Genomic DNA, 7,032 nt, shown 5'->3' with positions numbered 1-7,032 from the left:
CGACCGTTCCGACACTACACCATGGAAAAGGGGCTTTAGGCTGTGTCTAAAACGGTGGTCCGGGTCCTCCAAAGGCCGAATTCGTCGGCTGCATACGTCACAGATCCACAACGAAGGCCGTCCAAAACCAAAAACTCCTCCGATGTGGCCGACAAATGTGTCCTTCCTTTGGCCTGAATCAAAGGACAGGTCTGATGGATCCTTCCCGGCCCACCATATCCCATAATGCACTGCGGCCCAACGGGAGATTTGTTTATGCTAGTAATGGTGGACGAAGCGAGAGAAAAGAATACGTTTTAAATAAAAAATATTGCGATATAAAACTTATATTTTTTTGCGGTTGTAATTTTAATACTTTTATCATTTGTATAAACGTGTTTTTAAATATTATTTTTGTCATAAAAAAGCATGAAATAAACATGAACCTACAGCGGGTCCATTAGTTCTTCAAATGATACCTTTAAGTTAATTTTATTGTTTTGTGATATTAATAATGCTAATGTATTGATATTTTTCTAATTTTGATCTAAGTTTACTTCTGTTTAGCGTTGTCACAGTTGCTTGGCTAGATGACAGGACGTACACCGGGGTAAGGAGGGGGGTCTAGACTGTCCAAATTCAAGACACTTTTTTCCGGTCTTCATGGTCTACCAAGAACGCGGCCCGCCTAGACCGGGTAGGCTGGGTCCTTCAGAGGACCCGGCCTACCGTTTTGGACACAGCCTAAGTCTAACATGAAGCCTTATGTCAGGAGGGGGCGGGGCTTATCTGCCAGCTGTACTTCCTGTTTTTTACATCCAGTGTTGAAACATAAGATGAACAGATTCAAGTGTGTTAGTTTTCTCCTGTCCTGACGTTTGTCTGAGTGAAAACGTGATGATGTCATTTCCTGTGTGTGTGACAGTACACAGGTGGAGGTGATGAAGGTGGGGGCCACTCTCTGACGTCCTCAGGAAGCTGCCTGCCTAAGTTCAGAACTCACCCCTTCGTGGAGTGTCAGGGCGCCCGAGGAACCTGCCACTTCTTCTCCAACATCTACAGCTTCTGGCTGACCACGCTCAGAGACACGCCCACCACGCTGAGCGAGCCCACCCAGCAGGAGGAGCACGCCGCCAAGTGTCAAGTCTGCATTCATCAGTGACGGGGAGGAGCTCCGCCTCCTGCCGGGAGGACAAACTGTCACTCCTCCTGGACGAGGGACGAAGGGACACGCGTCCCTCTGGAGGCAGACATGTTCAGCTCTTTCAGAAGACGTCCTGCAGGTCCAGGTCCATCCAGCTGGAGGGTGGTGGTCACTGCTCGACCTTTGTTTCCACACACTGTCCTCATGAGACGCACAGCTCCAAGCTTCTGCAAGCCTGGAGCTGGATTAACAGACAGACCAGATCTAAACTGCTGTGGTTTATTACAGCTCCTCACTCTGCACAGAGAGCAGCTTCAGCCATCAGAGTCAGATTATTGTGTGACGCCTGCTTCACACTGCAGGATTTCAGCCTGTTATCAACCCCCGAGGGTCCACATGAAGACCCTCAGAGAGAGCAGGCTGCTCCTGCAGTGTGTGTGGTGTAGCACCATGAGACTGACAGCTGCTGCTGCAACACACTTCAATACAACTGATGTCATTTATCATGTTAAACTCAGTTTAATTACAACTCACATGAACTTTCATTGATCTGACATCAATGTCCTGCGATCATAAAAGTACAGAAGTACACAAATGTTTCGTTAGAGTCCCTGTGGATAATTCTTACATATTTATTTTACTGCCCACAGAAACAGAAATATTAACTTTATAAAAAACAAATCTTTGATAAATAAAGCTGTAGAAAACTTGTTCTAAATACTGAGTGAAAACATAAAAGCTGACAAACTAAAGTAAAAGAAAAATCCTGAGCCTGAACTTATTTACGTGGTGATGAGAATGAAATCTGAGCATGTTTGTATCTTCTGTCACCGATCTGTGAGGATCCACAGAAACACACCTTTAACCGACAGAACGAAGGAGCTGCAGCACTCAGATTACAACTGCAGCTAAGAATATTTACAGCATATAATCCAGCCTGAGCTCCATGCTTTGTGTTCAACTCGACACGGAGTGGCTGTGTCACCATCAGCGCTCTGCCTGCTGGTAGCACAACACTAACACCTTCACTCACATGGACCGGTTCAGCTTTGTTCCCCAAACACCCCAGAAGCCTGCAGCTGCAGCCACTTTCCTTCTGCACACTTTATCTGCAGTTTACATTGATCCATTTTGTAAATAAGTGAGTAAACTTTATTTATTACAGACACAAACATCATAAAGGGTTTAACAGAGAGCAAAATAACTAAAAACAATAAAAACAGGTTACAAATATAATAAAAACAATAAAAACCCAGTAAACTGCGCTTAACTAAAAGCCTGTGTGGATAACATGACGGGTGTGATGCTTCCTGCAGTTCTTACTGTCCGCTCAGAAACTGGACCTGTGATGCGTTCAAGTCCAGAGAAAACTCAGATTTTTGAGTGTTAACCACACCAGGTACAGAGTGCTACTACTTCCAAATTTATTCATTTTTTTAGTGAATCTAATGTTTGAGAACAAAACTTCTCACAAAAAGTAACAATAGTTTCTTTATGTTCGGCCTAAACCCACCACTGTGAACCAGGCTCAACTTAAACCCTGGTGATGTCATCAGGGGGAGGAGCCATCTGCGACTGCTGCTGCTCTTCAGCAGCTCATCAGAGCAGCTGAGGTCGTTTCTTTTGATTCTGCTGGTTGATGATCTCTGACAGCTTGTTTGACCACAGGAAGTGAGGGGGCGTGGACACGGACCCTGAGCCATGTGACGGTTCTGTCTTCTGGAAGAGCCACATGTTTGTCTCCGTCAGGTGACACAGGTGTTAAAGGTCACAGCTGCTCAGTCACAGTGGACCAGCACCTGAGTGGACACACGTTTGAACCGATGCCACCGTTTCTGTAAACTTTGATTTGTAGAGAACTCTTGTTTCTGAAACATTAACTCTGACTTCAGTCACGTTTTTAACTTTCAGTCCCTCAGAGGTAAAGAAAATAAAACAATACTCAGGTAAAAATTGGTCTCTTAAATAACCTTGTTTCCTAAAGTTCAGAGCTCCTTTCCAGCTTTAATTCTGACAACACTGAAGCAAAGAGTCCCAGAAATGTTTCAGCCTAATGTCTGAAACACCAACAGGCAGGACTCATTAAAAACATACAGAGCTCAATTATTTCTAAAAAATCCTGTTTCTTCATTTAAAATGAGCAGCAGGGAGAATTTTTTACATCTAAAACCTGAAACAGTGGAGCAGAATCTGACTGTAGATCTAGTTTTTATGAAAAACAAACCTAAAAGTGAAGTCTAGATTTTCTTCATCCAGACAAGCCCAGTGGGGTTTTAGGCTGGATTCAGAAACTTTCAGTTTGTTTTCAGGTTGGATGTTGTGTTCTTATCAGATGTGAATTTTTGCACAACTATAATATAAAAATAAAATAAAAAGCTTTTTTTAGACTAAATGTTATGGGAGGTGAGGACTTCAAGTCCCAGGAGGTTTCAACTTCCTGTTTGTAAAAATATGCCTGTCATCTAAAGTTTGTGTCACATAAATAAAAACGTTGGGGAACCATTATACAGGAAACTTCCTTAAAGACATTGAACATATTTTATTTGATGCATTGTCTAAAATTGTGGGATTTTTAAATTATAATTAGAAAAGAACAGTAGCACTCCAAAACAGTTGCCTAAAAAACCCTAAACTTTAAAATATCAGGGACTGAGTACACGACCCTGTGGAACACCTGGAGTCTGTAATAGGAGCTGGTGTTTTTGATGATTTAACTGTTATTAGATGTTATCTGAAAACAGTATGGACACATGTGATTAGTGCAGCTTTATAAAATATGTGAACATTTTCCAGAACAGTTTTTCTGCACTCCAGGGTTGTTTTCTTTATTTCTGCTCCTGACTGAAAACCATAACAATCATCTGAACCGTGATGTCACATGTTCTGTAATCTGATTGGCTGCTGTGACTGTTTCTCCCACGGAAACATGAAGGCGCAGGCACAGTGCTGTCTGTGTGAGACTTTGTGCTGCCATCTTGGAAGGAGCTATGTGGAGTGCTTAGTTCCAACCTGCACTCGGTCGTTTTGTCACTAAGCTGAACTTTAGCTACCTGAAGTGGTAGGTTCTTCTGGCCTGTCTGATCCAGGCAGGAGGCTCATTGCACCATACTCTTTTTTTCCCTCATTTTCATAATGTACATGATATATTTTATGTTTAAGTGAAATAAAGTTATTTCTTGGTGTTATTGGACCGGTGACAGCAGCACAAACTGTCAAGCTGTGATACATGTAGCTCCTAGCAAGATGGCTGCTCCAAACCTCATCCAGCCCTGCCAGTGGCCATTCCTGTTTTTCTGTTTGACTGGTTCCTCCTCCTCTCAAACTTTTTTAAAATTCATTATTTTAATGTTTTTTTCTCCTGTAAATGTAAACTAACATATCTGTGGTTATTCTGGTTCTGCTCAGAGTCCGGCTCTGGTTCTGGTTCTGGTTTTGTTCGTTGTAAATATGTTTGACCTGAACTGTTTTACATTTTACTGTAAATGTCAGAGTATTTATTTAGCCTCAAATTACTGTTGGTGCTTTTTAAATGTCTGTCTCTTATTTTGGTAAAAGGCTTGAACAGGTGTAGCCCCGCCCACTTACACCGCCAAAATAAAGCAGCATTAACATTTTTACAATAAATAGTGTATATGTGTTAGTTCTCCAGGTGGTGGACAAAACTTGAAAATGAAACTTTGTTTATTCCATCATTTCACGTAATTTTACTGAGATTTTGTTTTTTATTTATGAGAAAATAAAATGTAAAAACTTTAGTATTTGAAGCTTCTGGGGAGGGATCACTGGTTTCTTGTTTTATTTTAAATCTGTTGCTGATATTTTCATCTCTTTCAGAGTAAACTTCCTGCTAACACCGAATTATTTTACTGTCTGGATAAAAGTCTCCTGAATAAACTGCATCTAGTTTAACTTCAGGCTGTTTGTTTGAATTTATTCACGTTATTCAGTTTTTTATTGTTTTAGGGTTTAGAGCTACTGCTGTGAAGTTAAATATGATTTAAAAATATAAAACAAACTATTTCTGGAATGAAAAGCTGTTTGCATGAGACTGGTCTGAAAATGTTCATGTTTACTGGGGTGAAAACACAAAAACACCTCTTTGGTTCTCAGCTCTGGTTTTCCAACATGGCTGCCTCCAGAGGTCACATGTGGAAAAATCAGGTTCATGAGAACAAATCCTCACGACAACAACAGATTTAAAGCATGTTTAGATAAACTGTTATCAATACAAAACTAACATATTTTCTCAAGACAAAATATTGAATGTAAGCCGTGTGAAGAGGCCCCTTTGGGCCCACCCCCATCTCTCAAAGTGGTACGGTCCAATGACGTCACACAGCAGGTGAGCTACCTGAGGAGGCAGGTGAGGCTGTGCAGCGTTTCCAGGTAGGAGGAGGTTTAAATAACAACTGAACACTGTGAAATGTGTCACATTTAACCTGTGTGTGCTCCTGTCAGGTCACCACTGTTAGCAAACAGTGTTAGCACCAGGCTAGCTTCAGCTTGCTGGCTAGGCTAGGCTAGGCTAGGCTCTGAGGTGCTGTCCTGTAGAAAAACTCTGATAAAGTTCTTATTTCTTGCTTGACTTTAATAAATCATGGTTCAAATTAAAGCTGAGGACATTTTGAATGTTGTGGTTTGTGAACATTTAGAATAAATAACTGATTTAAATGACTAACTGTGGCAAAATGAAGCATTTTGTACTTCACTTGTGTTTTAACATACAAATCTGTGCATCCTGAACACCTGGATATTTATCCATTTACAGTATTTTATCAAGCAGACTTGAGCCTAAAAATATTTTAATGAATAAATAAAATTAATCTGTAAAGCATATTTAATTATATATGTAAACAAATATACATATAGATGGTTTTTATGTCAGTAACTTTAAAATATAACAAATAACTTTACAAAGGTTTTCTGTAAACTGTACCAATCTTCTTAAAATAAGTACAAATTATTTCAGGATACAAAGAGTTGGTAAAATAATTTATTTTTATCAGGCAGGACTATTCTTCAGCTTCATACATATATACAATGAATAACCTTTATAACTAACTAAATAAATAAATCTGCTGATAGTGAGTCAAGATGTATCTGATACCAACAAGCATTTATAGCTGGAACGATTTTATTTCTTCTTTTTGTCTGGAAAACTTAAAAACTCACTTGTTGGAAGAAGAAAACTTGTTAGTTGAATAAACTGACCTGTCTGACAACCTGACAAGAACAGTATTAGTTTATTTTATAACGTGAACCATGTATCTGTCATTATTCTACCGTCTGTCATTAACAAGGTAAATGATAAACACAATCTTTATTTTGTGCTCCATCAATCCTGGCCTTTAATGTTTGCAGTATTTGTTGTACCTTTGTTAAAAACTATATTTCTGTATAAATCTGAGTATTTTGTCTTGTATTCCTGAATTCTACAGGGTCAGTGCTGAGATGTGTGTCAGGAGGAGCTGAAGGCCAGGAGGAAGATCCAGATGATCGTCATCCAGCAGCAGTTCAGACACCAACCGTCAGCAGGATTCATCCAACCATCAACTCTACAGTTCATCTACACAGACACAAGTCAGACACACAACTCCTCTTTCTTTCTTTTGTTGAGTCACTGCACAGGTCTTTTTAAATAATGATGGTATTTACAATTGTGATTCGTTTCCCATCCAAGTCATCTCCACTTTGCCATGCTTCTCCTCCTGCATACTTTGTCCTAGAGCTGCCATTGTAATTTATATCTGTAAAGCTCCTGTGCCAAATGATGGCTATGCCTTTTGGTGCCTGTAAAACTTATAGTTTTTTTTTAAATATTAATGTTTTATAAATTATAATGGGAGTCAATGGACATTGTATTGGTCCAATACTGCTCCCTGCTGTATCTACTCACTATGGAACTGCAC

Source organism: Austrofundulus limnaeus, unplaced genomic scaffold, assembly GCF_001266775.1.
Source record: "Austrofundulus limnaeus strain Quisiro unplaced genomic scaffold, Austrofundulus_limnaeus-1.0 Scaffold2037, whole genome shotgun sequence".
In the NCBI taxonomy this organism is placed as follows: Eukaryota; Metazoa; Chordata; class Actinopteri; order Cyprinodontiformes; family Rivulidae; genus Austrofundulus; species Austrofundulus limnaeus.
The sequence above is the reverse complement of the archived record's forward strand: the minus strand, read 5'-3'. Positions refer to the sequence as shown.